Below are 18,637 nucleotides of genomic sequence, written 5' to 3' on the forward strand. Positions count from 1 at the left end.
TAACCATAAAAAGCAAAGAAAAGAAAGAAACCAAAAAAGTGCTGTGGACAATATTTAGGATGGAGACCTTGTCCTCAGATAGTGAGCCAGTGCCCTCCCCCCCACCCCCCCAGAAGATGAGAACCAGTTTTCAGAGTGGGAATCCCAAGGTATGTCTGAAAGCAAAGAATGGGGCTGGAAGAGATGACAAGACCCACAGTGACCCCGAAGATGGACCCTTCTTGACGTTGTGTCCAGCACAGCCCCTTCTTCCTTAGTCCCTCACTGGGACCAAGGGGGTTTGAGCCAGCAGGTACAGGAGCAGGTACTGCTTGCGTCTAGACGCTCCCACACTCACTCTGGCTTACTCCAGCATGCAGATCTTCCCCTTCCCCCAGCCTGGCAAGCTACGGGAATACTAGAGTAACCGTTACGGTTTTTCATTTTTCATATCGCTTATGTAAAACTGTTTGCATCAGAAGCTGGGAGTAGGGAAGCCCTCCCCCGCCAGCCCTGCACACCGCTCCCCTCTGCTGGGTGGATCCAGGCCCAGCGGGTGGCTGGCTTGCTCTGAAACTGCTCAGGGCCCCACTTGGAGACAGTTCTGACTTGGTGGAGGGAATGGACATGGAGGTCAGCTCTTAGGATCAAGGCTGTCCTGTTCCAGGCACGTAACCTGGAGTCAGCCCTAAGGAGACAGTTGGTCCCTAGGTGAGGTGCAGGAAAGCTTTTGAAAGCATTTCCAGCTCGTGTTGAATGAGTCACGTAGCTCAAGTGATATAATTCTGAAGAGGGTGGGGAGGGGCTTTATGCTGTCTGTTGGGAGCTTGACAGAGCCCAGCCTTGTCCTGGAGGAGTGCAGGGAGTGGCCCAGCTCTGGCTGGCCTTCGAGGCCTCTGTGACCTGGGCCCACAAGTCCTAGCCTCTGCGTGACATCCGGGAGCCCATTGCTGTTTATCCCTTGAAGAGTAGGAGTGGCAGCCGTGAGCAGAGTGCTGAGCTCTCTGACAGAACCCGGAGGTAGAGGCCAAGTGATGTGCCCAGAGCCACAGGATGGGCGACCCAGGGTGCCAGGCTGCATGGCCCAGGGCTCTCAAGGCTCTCAGGCTTGTTTTCTGCCCAGAGAAGCGCGAGTGCCCTTCCTCCCTGAGTTCCGGCAGTGACTGCTGGTGTGGGAAGGTTCACCTGGCAGCCTGTGCTCCTGCCGTGGCTCTGGTGGACTGTGCAGCTGGCACAGGGGCTGCGTCCACTGGCTCATTCCTTTGGTGTCTCCCTTGGTTTCTGTTGTGCAGCCGGTGGCCTTTCCTGGTGCTCTAGTACTCCACCGCCCTTGGAGTATAGGTGTCATCAGTTCGTGCTGTAGCTAGGCGAGGCCGGCCTCGGGCTCTGCTCCACTCTAGAAATGGTCTCCATCTGGGCACTGGGGTGCCGAGTTGAAGGGCTGTTGACCTGGGCCAGTTGTGGAAGTCATTTGTCAGGTGTGGTGCCTACTCTCATTCAAAGGTCTTTTTGTAAAATATTTTATTTTTATTTATTTATTTGAGAGAGCAAAATAGGGGGAGAGAGAGAGAGAAAGAAAGAATGAATATGGGCCAGGGCCTCCAGCCACTGAAAACGAACTTCAGATGCAATCACCATCTTGTGCATCTGGCTTACATGGTGTTGCAGTCAGGTTCGCATTGCAGAAATCACCTGACCAAGAGCAGCTTGTGGGAAAAAAGGTTTATTTTGGCTTACAGGCACGAGGGGAAGTTCCATGGTGTCGGGAAAACGACAACATGAGCAGAGGGTGGACATCACCCCCTCGCCAACATCAGGTGGACAACAGCAATAGGAGAGTGTGGCAGACACTGTCAAGGAGACACTGGCTGTAACACCCATAAGCCCCCAACAATACACTGCCTCCAGGAGGCATTAATTCCCAAATCTCTATCAGCTGGAAACCTAGCATTCAGAATGCCTAAGTTTATGGGGGACACCTGAATCAAACCACCACACATGGGGAATGGGACATGGGTCCTTTGGCTTTGCAGGCAAGTGCCTTAACTACTAAGCCATCTCTCCTGCTCTTTTTAATTTTTTTTTTTTTTTTTTGAGGTAGGGTTTTAATCTAGCCCAGGCTGACCTGGAATTCACTATGTAGTCTCAGGGTGGCCTTGAATTCAAGGTGAACCACCTACCTCTGCCTCCCAAGTGCTGGGATTAAGGATGTGTGGCACCATGTCTGGCTCTTTGTAAATTTTAAAAAATATTTATTTATGAGAGACAGGAGGGGGAGGGAGGGAGAGAATGGCGCACCACGGCTCTAGCCACTCTAAATGAACGCTAGACACATGCACCACAATGTGCATCTGGCTTACGTGGGTACAGGGGAATCAAACCTGGGTCCTGAGGCTTCGCAGGCAAGCACTTTGACTGCTAAGTCATCTCTCCAGCCCCCGAAGGTTGTTTTTAAATTTGTTATTGTTGGCATTTTGACATACACCTAAAAGTGGGAAACAGTGAGATAGCATCCCTTTTGCTTGTCATCTAGCACTGGTGGTTGTCCACATACCTAATCTGATCTTTTTTGTTGTTGCTTTGATATATATAGCCAGGCTGGCCTTGAACTTGTAAGCCTCCTTCCTTAGCCTCATATACATTCAGAGAATGCTGGGATTTCAGGCTTGCACCACCATGCCTTACTAATGTTTTATTTTTGTTTCTGGGAATGGACTCCTGGGCTTCATGCTTGCTAGGCAAATGCTCTACGAATGCACCAACTCCCAGCCCTGTTTTTCCAGTCTTGAGTGTCATTTTCTATTTACTGTAACCATGTTTGTGAAAAATAATGGAATGAGGTGATGCTTAAAACTCATCAACCGTAGAACAGTAACAAACCACCATAGCACAGAACACTCCTTTCTGAGCCAAGCAGCAGCTGGCGGCAGTCCCTGGTAATCCAGAAGGACTTGAGGGGGAAGAATGCTTGCTGTCCCTTAGTGTCTGATGGGAGTGGCTGTGGGTGCAGGTCTGTGACATTGTCACCGCTGTTATCAGCCAGTCCTGACAGTTTGAGCTATCTCTGTGTCTGGGAGGCTGTGTGCTGATAAGGCCACATGGTGATGCCAGTTTGTGGTGTCTGGCAAAGATAGGATTTTGGTTAGGGTCTGCGGGCTCTGGAAGCAAGTCAGTGCAGCTGTACTTTCCGCCTGCCTGTGGGACAGTTTTGGAAACTAATTTGAAGCCTTGGACTCCCCTCAGAACTTGGTCCACTTGGGATTTGTCTCAGTTACACTGTTCTATTTTGTCTTAGTAGTCTGTCCTGCAGTGCATCCTCCTCACAGCTGTCAGAGACCCTGTTTTCCTGGAGCCCTGGTGCATTTGACCTTAGTGGCTCCAGGAAAGAGACCAAGTAGATGGTCCAGTGAAGAATCTTATTACTGAGGCCAACATGGGAACAAAATTTCTGGGGATCAGTGTGCTGAACTGAACGGGATGTGGGGACTCAGCAATGCTGTAGGCTGGAGGATAGATCTAGAGTCTGAGTTTTAAGAGCAGAGTGCCATGGGCTGTTGAGGGCTACTTGCTGCTATGTCCTCATGTGATGGAAATGGCCAGGGGGGTGGGTGGGCGACGGTCTCTCTCCACCTCTTTTATTAGGACAGAGAGCCTATTTAGGAGGACTTGGCTGTCAAGACCGTAACCTCTCATTTCTGTCTCTTTAAAAACATTTTATTTAGTTAAATGAGAGGGGGAGGTGGACAGAGAATGGGTATGTCAGGGCTTCTAGCCACTGCAGGTGAACTCCAGACACATGCATCCTTGTGCATCTAGCTTACGTAGGTACTGGGGAATCAAACCTGGCACCTTAGGCTTGGCAGGCAAGCACCTTAACTGCTAAGCCATCTGTCCAGCCCAGGAGGTAACATTTCTGTGTGTGAATAGAGGGGACACATCAGACCATAGCCCTCAGTTATGGCCACTCTGGTTACGTAGTCACTACAGAAGCTGGTTAGCATGTTGGAAGCTGTCCTGAAAGTCCCATAGAAGCCCTGTGTGCAGCGCCAGCAGCCCAGTGAGTGCACAGTGGGCACTGATTACTTGAAGTGCCACTAGGGCTTTGAATCACTCATACTGGGTAAAGTGGTGGCGCCTCCTTGTTTAGGCCTGTGACTCTGTCCTTGCTCATAGAGTAAGTACACTTGAGGTTTTGGCTAAGGTAGAAAAGCACCTGACCCGGATAGGACTGCAGAATGAGAGTGGAGGTTACAAGAGCCAAGGTGTGGTGCTCTTTGGTTTTGGGGAATCAGGCAGGGCTTCTTGCGAGCAGAGGCTTGGAATACAACCCACCTCTCAAGAGCCCCATTCCTCCTTGTGTGAGCAGCCATAGTTGCTGGGTTTTTGTTTTTGTTTTTGTTTTTCTTTTCTCTGAAGTGAGATCTCCCTCTAGCCCAGGCTGACTTGAAGTTTGCTGTGTAGTCTCAGAGTGTCAGAGTAGCCTTGAACTCATGGTAATCCTCCTGTCTCTGCCTCCCAAGTGCTGGTATTAAAGGGACTTTAAATATCTCCATTTGTTTTGCATGAGTGCTCAGAAAAAGCAGGCCTGGCTGGGAGCTTGGGTCCGGGTTTTGCTAGGAGGGCAGGTACTCCTGCCTCAGAGCCAAGGAGAGCAGGGTAGGTCTTGGCCACCACTGGTTGGATGCAGATACCTTGGCCTTTTTTGTCCTAGAACCAGCACTGCTGGCTTCAAAGGGCTTAAAGAGTCTCTCTGTCCTGTCAGTATTGCCCTGTAAAAAGTCCAGAGGAAGCAGTGGCAGTACATCTAGGGTCCCTGGGGCACCTTCAGCCTCAGGGACTCCTTTGCATGACCAGTGGGTGCACACATCATGCCTGCTGTGGGTTTGGCCTTCCTCCCTCCTCTCCCCACAGGCAGCACCTGCCAGGAGATGGAAGTAAGGCTGCTTGGTTGAGCCTTTCTGGACACTTCAGGGCGCTGGGGCACAGCTTTGTTGTGTCTTGGTTTCTGCCGCATGTAGGACTGGGCAGGATGTCACTGTATGTCTGCAGCTTGTGACATCATCTCAGTGTAGAGACAGTGGAGACTGTTGTGCCCACATCTAAAATGAAAGCTCTCCATATCTTCAGTCAGTGAGATCAGGAACTGCCTGGTGACCTAAGTGAGGAGGAGTGACCCTGGGGATTCTGGCCTCGTGCCTGGGCCTGGAGGTCTGTAGCATTCATATCATCTGGACTCAGCCTCTCTCCAGGCTCTGGACCTCTGGGAGTCCCAGAACTCCACTTGTAAAATAGGCACAACGAAACCAGGGGACGCTGAGAGAGCCCAGGAGTGTCCTTTGGTCCGCTGAGAGCACAGTGTGGGCAGATTTTCCCACTCCCCACCGCCCCCCCGTTTCCCTTGTATACCCCAGTACCCTGACCTGTGGCACCACAGCTCTTCTTCCCCTGCTGGCTATGGTCTTTTTGCCCTCTTGGGACTATCAGCTCCTCACCATTTTTTGCCAAGATAGGACAGGCTGCTGAGGTTCCTTTTTTTTTTTTGCTTGTTTTTTCAGGCAGTGTCTTACTCTTGCTCAGGCTGACCTGGAATTCACTATGTAGTCTCAGGGTGGCCTGGAACTCTCGGCAATCCTCCTACTTCTTCTACCTCCTAAGTGCTGGGATTAAAAGTATGCACCACCACGCCTGGATTTGTTTTTGACTAGCCAACAGACTGGTCTTTTTGTTTTTCATGTGAGAAGGTAAGAGAGAGAATTAGCTTGCCAGGGCCTCCAGCCACTGTAATCAAACTCCAGGTGCATGCGCCACCTAGTGGGCATGTGCAGCCTTGCACACTTGCCTCACCTTGTGCGTTTGGCTTATGTGGGACCTGGAGAGTGGAACATGATCCTTAGGCTTTGTAAGCAAGCACCTTAACCACTAAGCCATATCTCCAGCCCTGAGGTTCCTCTTTTTTTTTTTTAAAAAAAAAGTATTTTATTTATTTGAAAGTGAGAGAGTAAGGAAGAGGAAGATTAGAAAATGGGTGTGCCAGAGCCTCCAGCACTTCAGTGAACTCCAGACACATCTGCCACCTTGTACATCTGGTTGACATGGGTACCAGAGACTCAAATCTGGGTCCTTAGGCTTAGAGGCAAGCACCTTAACCACTTAGTCATCTCTCCAACCCTCTTTTTTTAAAAAAAATTGTGTGTGGGAATGCTCACATGTCCCTGAAGGCAGCCTTTGAGTTTTTGTCCTCTCTTTCCACTTTGCTTGTTTTTTTCCCCTCTTTGTGGCTCTCACCAGCTTGAGGTCCTGCTCACTTTGCGTCCTGTTGCCATAGGCGTGTTGGGTCACAGATGTGCGATCACTTTGCGTATGGCTTTTTGTGCTGCTGAGGAATGAACCACAGAGGCCTTCCCCACCCCTCTTTTTTCTTTTTTCATTTTAATCTGACTGTGTAGCAGTCGTGCCTGGAACTTGCTGTGTCACTCAGGCTGGCCTTGAATTCCTGTAGTCAAGAATAACTTGTTTTTGTTTTCGTTTGTCTTTTGGTGTGGTGTTGGGGCTGGAACCCAGGACCTCGTGTGTGCTGGGCATGTGCTCTACCACTGAGCTTTGTCTCTAACCTGACCTCAGATTTGTTACTCTCCTGCCTCAGCTGCCAGAGTGCTGGGATATAGGTGCACATCACCACACACAGTTGGAGTAAGATTTTTTCTTTTAAACCACTGGTAGTTTGGGGTCCTGTAAGACGAGGTGCATCTGTGAATTTATGGTAACCTGGAGTCTTAAGGAGTGGGAGGAAGGATCTGCCCTGGCCAAATAGCTGAACAAGAAGAACCCAGAGGTTGTTGATGGGTCTGGCCACAGCTGAGACCTCGTGGGGGTGATTTGAGGTCCTCTGTGAGTGTGTGGTGTGTGTGGACAGAGCCTGGCCCATGGACGCCAGTGACACTGCAAGTCTCTGAGGTAACCCCCAGGGCAGTGACTCAGGTTTCTTGGAGCTGCATGCTAGAGTGGCCATACTGGCCTGTGCACCTGATAGCAGGTGCAGGAACTTTGAATGCCAAGTGGGACCAGAGAGAGGCTCACTTTCTGGAATCTGAGGGAAGGAGGTGTGCTGAGCAGCTTTCTTTAGCTAAAGGAGCAGATTAGAAGAACGGCCTGTCTGGGCATGGTCACGTGTTGTTTATGAAACGTGAGACAAGTGTTTGCTGAGTCCCTTGTCGCTGTTGGTCTTCTCTTCAGTTGCATTAGTGCCATGCATGGACATTGCAGATAGCAAACCACCTTTACCTGCACCCACAGTGAACCTACCAGGATCAGCTGCTGGGACCTCTGCGTCTTGCTCACTCGGTTTGATGGTGACAGTTGTTTCCCAGTAGGTGTTCATACTTCTCTCCTTCCTCTGGGATTGGTTACTGTCATCCCTGTATTTGCTACCTGGTGACTTAATTTTCCCTACATTTAGAAACCCACTTAAATAATTGTTTATTTAAGAGAGAGAAAGAAGGAGGCAGACAAGAGTGAGAATGGGTGTGTCACAGCCTCTGGCCACTGCAAATGAAATCCAAATGCATGTGCCACCTTGTGCATCTGGCTCACATGGGTAATGGGAAATTGAACCTTCAGTCCTTAGGCTTTGCAGGCAAGTACCTTAACTGTTGAACCAGCTCTCCAGTCCAGAAACCCAATGTTTTTGGTGGTGGAGGGGCAAGTCTCACTGTGTTGCCTTGGCTGTTTTTGAAACTTTTTGTTTATGGTGGGGCAGTGCTTGCATGTTCATGTGTGGGCGCACATGTGTGTGGGTGCATATGCATGTGTGGGCAAGTGCATGTGGAGACCAGAGGACAACCTTGTTTGTCATCCTCAGGTATGCCATCTGCCTCTTTTTAAGGTAGTCTCTTGCCAGGCGTGGTGGCATGCCCCTTTAATCCCAGCACTTAGGAGGCAGAGGTAGGAGGATCACCTTGAGTTTGAAGCCACCCTGAGAATACATAGTGAATTCCAGGTCAGCCTGGGCTAGAGGGAGACCCTACCTAAAAAAAAAAAAAGAAAGAAAGAAAGAAGTCTTTCATTGGCCTGGAGCCTGCTAACTAGGCTAGACTGGCTGACCAGTCACCTGCAGGGATCTACCTATCTCTACTTCCTTGGTTCTGTGATTACAAGCTTTCTGGACGTTGCCTGCAAGGATACTGCTGATTGAACTCGGGTGGGAATGATCTTCCCAGCCCTGTTCTTCTTTTTCTTTTTCTTTTTTTTTCCAGCCCTGTTCTTGAACTTCTGGGATCACATGAACCTTCCACCTCTACCTCTAGAGTAGCCAGAGCCATAGGCAAGTGCCACTGCATCCTGGCTTGTCTGTTTTCCTTTTCTGTTTTCTTTTCTCCTGATGCTGGGAGCAGAACCCAGGGCCTCACATATGCTACACAAGTCTACAGTGGTAACTCCAGCCTCTTCCTTCATTCTGCCTGCGTTTTGAGGTATGACCATAAATTGCTCAATTAAGTCCTAAAGGAAGCAACAAAAGGGAGGACCTACTTAAAAGCGATTACGAAAAGATTATGACATAACCACACCACAACAAAAACTCCCTTAACCAGTTGAGTGACCAAGTGGCTCTGAGTGACCCAGTCTCCATACTGGGTGGTCGTCATCTTCTGTGCCACATGGAATCCTTTGGAAATCTGCTGAGAGCTGTGTGCCCTTTTCTCACAATGACACAACATAATACCATTAGGTACAGTTTAGGGGTGGTTGTGTGTCTCCTAATACTCTCCTAGTGAGGCCCCTCCTTGCCCATCTCTGGCTGGGGATGGAGCCTGCAGGGTCAGCTAAGAGTGCTGCAGTACCTTCTTTGAAGCAGACGCTGCCTGCGTGTGTGTGGTGGGGGGCATGCCTCTTCCCATTAGACGTCAAGCTGAGGGAGCTATTCTCCCAGCTTTGGTTGAGCAGCAGCATCTTGAGCAGGATTAATGTGACTCTTCACCCATCTGCAATCCCATGTTGTCAAACACCATGCAGAGTAACTGCTGGGTGCTGTTGTGACAGCCTCTCTGGAGGAATTGTAGAGGAGTTAAAATTAGCAGTGAGCACCACAGAGAGTCAAGGTTGTCCAAAAGAATGAAGCTGGGTCACATTGAAAAATGTGGCAGATAAAACTTGGCAATGAAGGAGTGGCTAGTGGAGTTCTCAACTCTGAGCAGAGCAGGGTGGGTGGGTACCCTGGAACTACAGCTCCAGGGACCTTAGGAGGACTTCCTGCCAGTGCAGAGCGCCCTGAGACAGAGTCCGACCTGCATCTGCATGGAGATGTGCACCACCACGCAGCGCCGGCTGGAGCCGTCAGTGGAGTGGCCAGCACAGGTCCAAGGAACCTCAAGTCCCTCAGGCCAAACGGCCTTGTGTTTGAAAATGACCTCCCCCAGCATCCTGCTGTGTACCTGACACCATGCTTAGATCACTTAAACTCTACTCTAGTGTAAATGCCGTTAATGCTGCTGAAATAAGGACGTGTTCTCAGGACAGATGAAATTACTTTATCCGGGCTGCAGAGATGGCTTAGCAGTTAAGGCACATGCCTGTAAAGCCTAAGGACCCAGGTTCAATTCTCCAGGTCCCACGTAAGACAGATGTACATGGTGATGCATGCATCTGGAGTGCGTTTGCACTGGCTAAAAGTCTTGGCATGCCCATATTCATTCATTGATATTCCCCCTCCCTCCCTCTCTCTCTCTCTCTCTCTCTCTCTCTGTCTCCAGTAAATAAATAAATGAAAATAAAATCTTTAATTTACTTTTTCCTCATTTGATTGAACCTGTGGATGCAGAACTCAGGGATAATGGAGGTTGACTGGGTTTGTGTTCCTTTTTATTTTGTGGGGGGATAGGGTCTTGCTCTTGCCCTGGCTGAGCTGGAATTGACTATGTAGTCTCGAACTCATGGCACTTCTCCTCTTCTGCCTCCCGGGAGTGCTGGGAATAATTAGCTTTTTTAAAACTTCTTCCATGGGGCCATCTGGCTGTCGGGGTCCCAGTTGCACTGAGGATTGGCGGGTTTTGTAGATGACTGATCTGGGGTCTAAACCTGTTGTGCCAGGAGTCCCCAAGTCCTAGCCTGCAAAGCAGAGATGTTTGGCCGGCTGCTGGCTGCAGGAGTGTGGCATGGTTCTACTTTGCTGTAGCCACATCCCTGGGGCTGAGGGACCAAAGCTTTCCACTTTATTCATTGTCACCCATTGGCCTCTCTTGAAGTCCCTCTGCAGAGCCAAGGCCACAGGGACCTCAGGAGTCTCTGGCACATGTCACTTAGTTCCTCTTGTGTCAGGAAGCCTGAGCCTGCACTTCCTGACAGGCAGGCCCAGGGGAACTCCAGACACACTGTCTGTATATCCCCCATGCAAGTGAATGCTGATCTTTCGTCTGAATGGTCCCTGGCAGGTTGCAGCATCCTGGCCTAGTCTGTAGCCCTGTTCCCATGAGGAGCCTGAGTCACAGGGAGTCACAGGGAGGCCGGGGTCAGCGCTTAAGTGCTTAAGTGTTTTGATCAGTCCAGGGTGGGTTTTTTTTTTTTTCCTTTTTTAAAAAATGTTTTATTTATTTATTTGAGAGAGAGAGAGAGGAAGAGGCAGAGAGAAAGAGAATGGGTATGCCAGGGCCTCCAGCTGCTACAAACGAACTCCAGATGCATGCAACCTCCCCCCTTGTGCATCTGGCTTACATGGGTACTGGGGAATCGAACTGGGGTCCTAAGGCTTCATAGGCAAACACCTTAACTGAGCCATTTCCCCAGCCCACTTTTTTTTTCTTTCCAATTTTTATTAACTACTTCCATAATTATAAAAAATATCCCATGGTAATACCCTCCTTCCCCCCATTTTCCCCTTTGAAACTCCATCATATCCCCTCCCCAGCTCAGTCTCTCTTTCATTTTGATGTCATGATCTTTTCCTCCTATTATGATGGTCTTGTGTAGGTAGTGTCAGGCACTGTGAGGTCATGGATATCCAGGCTATTTTGTGTCTGGAGGGAGCATGTTGTAAGGAGTCCTAATCTTCCTTTGGCTCTTACATTCTTTCTGCCACCTCTTCCACATTAGGCCCTGAGCCTTGGAACCACCTTTGTTTTTTTTGAGAACAGGATTTCACTATCAGCCCAGGCTGGCCTTAAACTTACCAACCTTCCTCAGCCCAAGTACAGGGCTTACATGTGCATGTTACCATACCCAAGTATTCTTTCTTCGATCCCATTCCAGACGCCTAGATTCAGGTGTTTTTTGTTTGTAATTTTATTTTTTATTTATTTAGAGAAAGGATTGGGGGAGAGAGAGAAGAGAATGGGCACACCAAGGCCTCCAGCCACTGCAAATGAAGTCCAGACACGTGGGCCCCCTTGTGCATCTGGCCAACATGAGTCCTGGGGAATTGGACCTGGGTCTTTTGGCTTTGCAGGCAAGGATCTTAACTGCTAAGCCATCCTCCAGTCCTAGATTCAGGGTTTTTTTTTTTTTTGTTGTTGTTGTTTTTTTTGAGTTAGGGTGTCACTGTAGCTCAGGCTGACTAGAATTAGTCTCAGGGTGGCCTTGAATTCATGGTGATCCTGCGTCTGTCTCCCGAGTGCTGGGATTAAAGGTGTCTGCCACCATGCCCAGTTTAGATTCATTTTTTTTGTCAGCTTTGTGATCAAGAATTCCCACAGAAAACTGTCCCTTCCTTTCGCTGTTGTCTCAGTGATTTGATGGTGGGTTAGCTGGCTGAGTATCCCAGGTCGGTAAAACCCAACTAGCCTGTGTGTGTGCCCAGTCTGGATAGCAGGCAGTGTCCAGGCTGCACTGAGGGGTCTAGGACCTGGAGCAGAACTGTGTCCAGTACTCAGCTGCTGGCCAGTGAGCCAGTTAGTGGGCGCAGATCCTGGGTGACCTGCTGGGCCACCTGCAGGTGGGCAGGGTGGGAGAAGGGTGCCCCTGCCATGCGGTAGAGCGCTGGCAGTGTCGGCAGAGCACCACGGCCTTCTGTGCCGCTGTAGCTGTGTTGTCTCGCCTCAGCGGACGTTTGAGGAGCGTGTGTCCCCCAGGAGCCTGCTGTTGCCGGCAGCCCCATCCTGCAGTAGCAGGGAGCTTTCATATAGCTCTGCCTGGCAGATCATGGGAGTGAATAAGGAATACCACTTTGTTTTTGCACTTGACTCGGCTCAGGGTAACAGGTTTCTTTTGCCTAAGTGTCCTGGCATTTCTAAACTTGGAGAAGGAGATCTTGCCCCTTTATCCCATCCTTTCTTTTTCAGCAATCCCTCCCCCACCTTTCCAAGCACAACAAAAGGAGGGCAGAACCCTGTTGGCACTGGCCTTCTGGCGAATCCAGCCAACCAGGCCTCACCCATCCACACACTGACCATTCTGGATGCTCAAGAGCGTGATTTCCTCCCTAAGCCCTGGGTGGCGTGTCATACTTACAGGCAACTGTCCATTAAGGGCACTTCGTCTTGCTCTGCTTTTCTCTAAGGAACATCAGTCTCTCAGATACTGTAGACTGTACAGAGGAGGGAGAAAGAGGGCGCCCACACCAGGCTGTGGGCTCCTAATCTTGAATCTTTCAGGCAGGTGAGCAAGTGACTTCATCTTTCTTTCCTTGGTTTGTTCTTTGTAGAATGGGACTAATGATTCCCCATGCTGAATTGCTGTGACGAAGTGAGTTAACATAGATGTGGAGTCTACAGTAGGAACTGGCTCATAGGAAGTGCCTTCTTGCAGTTTCAGCTACAGTTGCTGCGTACCACAGAAGCAGTTGCGAAGGCAGTAGTGGGCAGCAGCTGTGGGAGACGAGCCCAGACATGGGCTTTGCAGCTCCTGTGAAGATGGGAGCAAAGCTGAAGAGCTTCCTGCAGCAGGCAGTGCTCACTCACTCATTTGGAGCTGCTGTTGAATGCCTGGGGTGAGCAGAACATTCTCACGCAGACCCAGACCCAGAGCCCTTTGGAGGAGGAAGCTCAGGCCCGGCCACATGTAGCTGGACTAGGGCTAGATGGATGATTGGGAGGCCCTTTGTGAGCAAGCAAGGAGTTCCATGACCCTGCAGTTAAGGGGCCAATTGGCCTGGGAGGGAAAGGGGATGGTGGAAGATCTGTGGATGTGGGAGGTTGGAGAACCATAAGGTAGCCTCTGGCTTGTCCCTCTGGTGCTGAGTGTGAAGGCCAAGGTGGATCTGTGCCTTTCTTGAGCCCCTCCCCTGTGTGTGGCAAGCTGCAATCATGCCTGACCACTGGTCTGAGCATCAGGGGCCAAGCCCTGTGTCCTTTGGCCTACCAGGAACTCATTCTTTCTGTGGCCACCTTGGAGGGATGGTGAAGGCATCCTATGAAGCTGGCCTTGAACTTCTGATCTGCCTGCCTGCGCTCTCAGCGCTGGCATTACATGTGTACCACACCATGCCTACCTAGTTCGTGCTTAATCTTGTACTGTGTGTGTGTGTTTACATGTATAGTTTTTTTCTTTTTTTCAAAGTAGGGTCTCCCTCTATCCCAGGCTGACCTGAAATTCACTATATAGTCTCAGTGTGGCCTCGAACTCATGGCAGTCCTCCTACCTCTGCCTTCCAAATGCTGGGATTAAAGGTGTGTGCCACCACGCTTAGCTCCTTTTTTAGTTTTGAGACAAAGTTTCATTCTAGCCCAGGCTGGCCTAGAACTCACTCTGTAGTTCTAGTCTGGCCTTGAACTCACAGGGATCCTCCTACATCAGCCTCCCAAATGCTAGGTATGAGAAACCATGCCCAGCTCAAAGGTTTACTCTTGATGACTTTCTTTTGAGACAAGTTCTTGCTGTGTAGCCCAAGCCAGCCTCCCAACTTCAGGCAGTCCTCTTGCTTCTGCCACCACAGCACTAGAATTACAGGCATTAGGTTAGCCACAAACACCTGCTTGCTGCCACTGCCTCCCCTCACTCTTTTTCTCTGTTTTACTTACAAGATACCTAAACGAATATTTTCTTATTTATTCATTGGTTTTTGGAGGTTTTTGGAGTCTTGCTCTGGCTCCGGCTGACCCGAAATTCACTATTTAGTCTCAGTCTCAGACTGGCATCCATCTCACAGTGATCCTCTTACTTCTGTCTCCCAACTGCTGGGATTAAAGGCATGTTCCACCATACTTAGCTACATATATATATATATGTATGTATGTATGTGTATGTATGTATGTATGTATATTTTTAATAAGCTGTTGCATAATTTTTACTTTGGGTTTTGGTTTTGGTTTTTTGAGGTAGGACCTCACTCTAGCCCAGGCTAACTTGGAATTCAGTGTGTAGTCTCAGGCTGGCCTCGAACTAACAGTGATCTTTCTACCTCTACCACCATACCCGGCTTAGTATGCTTTTAATGACCACCTATATGGCCACTTCTCAGACTGTCTGAAGACAGATTTGGTGTGCCCCATTGGAGGTACAATGTGCAGGATACTGGTCTCTCTCACTGAGGGTAGAGCCTTTTCAGAACATGTGGCCAGCTCCACCATTCATTGCTGTCTGACCCCAGTTCAACAGGAAGTGGGGGGAGAAGAATTACAAGCTAAAACATGCTCTTTTGGGGGCTTGGGTTAGCAATAGAGATATAGGGACCTATAGGGACATGATGGGCTCATTAAGGACCATCTCCCTTAATGCCTTTGTGATTTTAGGATTCTGCCCACCACTAGATCCCCAGGCCGATCTGATTGGGAGCTCCCCAGTTGATGGTAGCCCACATGCCCTGGGGATGTGATGTTATGCAGACCCTACTGTCTTTCACATCTGCTCTGATGGGTTTGTACCCAGGCATCCTGCACATTTCTGCAGCCATTTAGGGCAGGGGCGAGGGCCTGGACCTATCCCTGCTGAGGGGACTGATCCACATGTCACCAGCTGGGGTGAAGTGGCCTTGTTCTCATGGATGGTCTGCAGAAACTGTTACATAGTAGTTGCAGTAAAGGCCATGTAGCCAAGGACAGAGCCCTGCCTCATCCAAGGATATTTGGATGCCCTTGGGAGGTGAACATAGAACCAGGAGGACCTTCAGTGAGATGGATGTCCCCTTTGGAGTGAATGAGCCCTGAACTCTTCCATTAACCCCTGCAGGGCACACTACAGTGGACCTGAAATAGACATGTCAAATGGTGGCTATCACAGGAACTGGACCAGGAACACTGTGGTTATTTTTCTGAGAATGCCCTTGTGAGGACAGAGGAATACCCTTGGGTGTTGGGGTTAGAAATTGCCTGTGCTTCAAACCCGTTTCCAGGACTCATGGACTCCAACAGTCTCAACAGCCGTGGCTGACTGGTTACAGGATTAGATTTTTATCCCCAGGCAAGTTCTGCTCTCACCAAGTAAACAGAATAGAGTTACTTTGGGCCACTGGCCAAACTGGAAATCTCTTGGATCTGGTGATCTTTTCTCTGGGTCACTGTTCAGTGTTTAAGGTTTTGAACCCTATTCCATCACTGAGTAGAGAGCTTATTTTTCAGAGTGGCAAATAAGGAAAAGAATGAAAGTAACTCAGTGTCTGTGTCCAGCGGTCTCCTGGGAGGAACATGTTTATAGACACCAGACAGCTCTGGCCAGCTTTCTATCCTGAGAGGCAGGAGTATGTTGTTAACCACTGTGAGGAGGCCAGGAGCTGCCCAGGAAGCCAGGCCCTCTTTACCTCTAGAACTCTTGGCTGCCTGTCATGCCTCCTGCCTAGGCCCCATGTTATGGGCTGGCCCTGGGATTCACACCCTAGACTTCAGCACTCTCCTGGACGTGGGTGCAGTTAGTCTGCAGGAGTGATATCATCATGGAGCTTGGGAGGAAGCACAGTGCTGAGTGGGCACTTGGAAGCCACGGGGTAGACTTACTCTGATTGAGGCTGGTTCACAGTCTGATGTGAGCAAGCAGACCCTGGCTCTCACTGAATCTCTGTCAGCAGTGGGGCAGGGCTGAGGGGACACTAGCAAGGCCTCAGGCGAGTCTTTCCACACCAGGCAGTAGTTGAGTCACTTACTCGTAGTTTCTGATCAGAAACATTGATACAATTTTAGTATTTCCAAGTCAGAAACACCCCCCTTTTAGTAACAGCCCTGAGTAAAAGTCTTGAGACTCCAGAACTTGCCACGTGTGGAGGCGTATGCATGGTCCTGGCCCTAGGGAGGTGCCGGGGTGTGTGTGCGTGCGCCCAGCACTTGGGAGGCAGGGAGCATTACCCTGTGTTTGAGGCCAGCCTGGGTTACATGGCATGATCATGTCTCAGAAGAAAGCAACATGATTACTGTTAGATTGCCCTTTTATTCTTTAGGGTTATGCAAGTGAAATTAGACTGCCTGCAGGATCCATTGTTTTTAGCTGGATTGTCCTCTGTCCATCTGTCTAGTCATCTCTTTCAGAGCTGAGAACCTGCATATGCACACACTTTGCGGTGGCAGGGTTCACCTCTCTTGAAAATGCCCAGGGCTTGACCATTGGTCATCAGTGTAGCCCACAGTAGCATAGGAAGAGCCATAAGAGAGGCGCACCCACCACCTGACCGAGGTCTGCCATGGCAGGTTCCCTGCCTCCTGAGAGCACCGGACTGGCACCGTGCGAGGAGCCGGCAGCTGAGCTCTCTGCACGTACACATCCTGGGGACGTTTCTGTGGCTCTGCACCCTTGGTTCACATGGACTCGGGGCATCTTAAGTGCCCAAGAGTCTGCCTTGTCTTAGCTGGATGTTGGAGAGAAAAAGGCTAGACCACCTGGGTGAGGAGAGCCCCTCCCAGCACTCTGACCGAGCTGGCATTTGCTAGCTATGTGTTAACCTCACAGACCCTGCTGGTGGGAAGATTGGGAGTCAGCCTGGGAACTTGAAGCAGTAATACACCATGGGGCCATCTCCCACCCGCTGGACTGCCCGCAATCTGGGGTCCACAGCACTGTGAAGGGCAGCTCTGGCACTCTATAGTCATTGATCCCTTTGGTCACAAGGTTGCTTGAATGCCTATCAAGAAATTAAACTGGGGCTGGGAAGATGGTTCAGTGGTTAAAAGCACTTGTTTGAAAAGCCTGCTCGTCTGGGTTCAGTTCCCAAGCCACCCATGTAAGCCAGGTGCAAAAAATGGCCCAAGTGTCTGGTGTTCATTTGTAGTGACAGGAGGCCCTGGTGCACCCTTTCCACACACCCCCATACACATGCAAATAACACAATTTTTTTTAAAAACCACAGTCAGACTCAGCTTTAAGACCAATTTATGGCCTTGATTTCTCATTCCCCTTATGGTTTATTTGTTGAGTGTCTGGTGCAGTTTCTCCTCCCATGAAGACCACAGCCCTACCCTGGCCATCGAGAGCCAGGCCTAGGACAGCAAGGCCATTAGCAGAGGCCAGCCCAGGCTCCCACACCTGAAGCCACTGGGCAGGTTCTTTGTCGAAATGCTGCTCTGGCAGCTTTCCCTTCTCGTGCAGGAGGCCTCAAGCTACTACTCTCCTGCAGAGTATCTTAAAAATGCTGCTGGGGGAGTACTGCCGAGGCCTTAATGAATCTCAGAGGAAGCTGATGTGGCATTGATAAACCAAGGCGCTGCTTACAATACTGAGATTGTGTCTGAACTCAGTTTCTGATTCAACATAGTCTTTGTTAACAGAAGAGGTTGTTTTGGCCCCATTTAATTTTTTTTTTTTTTTTAATGGGGGAGGCCAGAGGGAATTGGTGCGCCAGGGCCGTCAGCCACTTCAGTCAAACTCCAGACATGTGTGCCACCATATGTGCATGTGCAACCCTAGGCACTTGCATCACCTTGTGCATTTGGCTTATATGGTATCTGGAGAGTCACATGTGGGTCCTTAGGCTTTGCTGGCAAGCACCTTAACTGCTAAGCCATCTCTCCAGCCCTGGCCCGTAAAAAAAAAATTTTTTTTGACGGGCATGGTGGCACACGCCTTTAATCCTAGCACTGGGGAGACTGAGGTAGGATTGCCATCTTGAGACTACATAGTGAATTCTGGGTCAGTCTGGGATAGAGTGAGACTCTACCTTGTAAAACCAAAAAAAAAAAAAAATTTACTTGCAAGCAGAAGAAGAGAGAATGGATGTGTGTGCCAAGGCCTCTAGCCAGAGAGAAATTGGGCATGCCAGGGCCTCCAGAGAGAGAGAGAGAATTGAACCCTGGTTGCAATCAAGTGCCTTAACTGCTAAGCCATCTCGATCCCCATTGGTCCTTTTTTCTTTTTGCTCTAGCCCAGGCTGACCTGGAATTCACTATGTAGTCTCAGGGTGGCCTCAAACTCATGGTAATCCTCCTACTTCTGCCTCCCAAGTGCTGGGATTAAAGGCGTGCGCCACCACGCCTGGCCTGGTCCTTAAAGGCTTCCCCCTTTCACCCTCCCCCCCCATGTGTGTGTGTGTTTTGGTTTGGTTTTTCAATATAGGATCTACGCTATAGCCCAGACTGACCTGGAATTCACTATGTAGTCTCACTTTGGCCTTGAACTCACAGCATTCCTCCCAGCACAGCCTCCTGAGTGCTGGGATTAAATGCATGCACTGTCGTGCCTGGCTTTTTTCACCTGTGTGTTGTTGAGTGTGTGATAGGGCCAAGACCTGGACATGACACACTAGGCACTTTTGCAATGCATCCAAGTGTTGTCCTTTATGATTGGCAGGGCTTTTCTGGAACGCAGGCTTTTGTACTGG

The 18,637-nt window shown here is 49.8% G+C and overlaps 1 protein-coding gene across 4 annotated transcripts in view; it reads left to right on the top strand.

Annotated features, from left to right (window-relative positions):
* The window catches only part of Slc45a4 (solute carrier family 45 member 4), a 76,335-nt gene that overhangs the window by 9,715 nt on the left and 47,983 nt on the right, over nt 1-18,637 (top strand). Inside the window, exon 1 of one of the 4 annotated variants that reach the window (XM_045144566.1) lies at nt 12,543-12,561. The exons of the other annotated variants lie outside the window; for them this stretch is intronic. The gene's annotated coding sequence lies outside the window, so the exon portion shown is untranslated. Of the gene's footprint in view, nt 1-12,542; nt 12,562-18,637 lie in introns of those variants that run through there. 4 annotated transcript variants of the gene reach the window in all.

The sequence above is a fragment of the Jaculus jaculus genome, chromosome 2, assembly GCF_020740685.1.
Source record: "Jaculus jaculus isolate mJacJac1 chromosome 2, mJacJac1.mat.Y.cur, whole genome shotgun sequence".
NCBI classification, from domain to species: Eukaryota; Metazoa; Chordata; class Mammalia; order Rodentia; family Dipodidae; genus Jaculus; species Jaculus jaculus.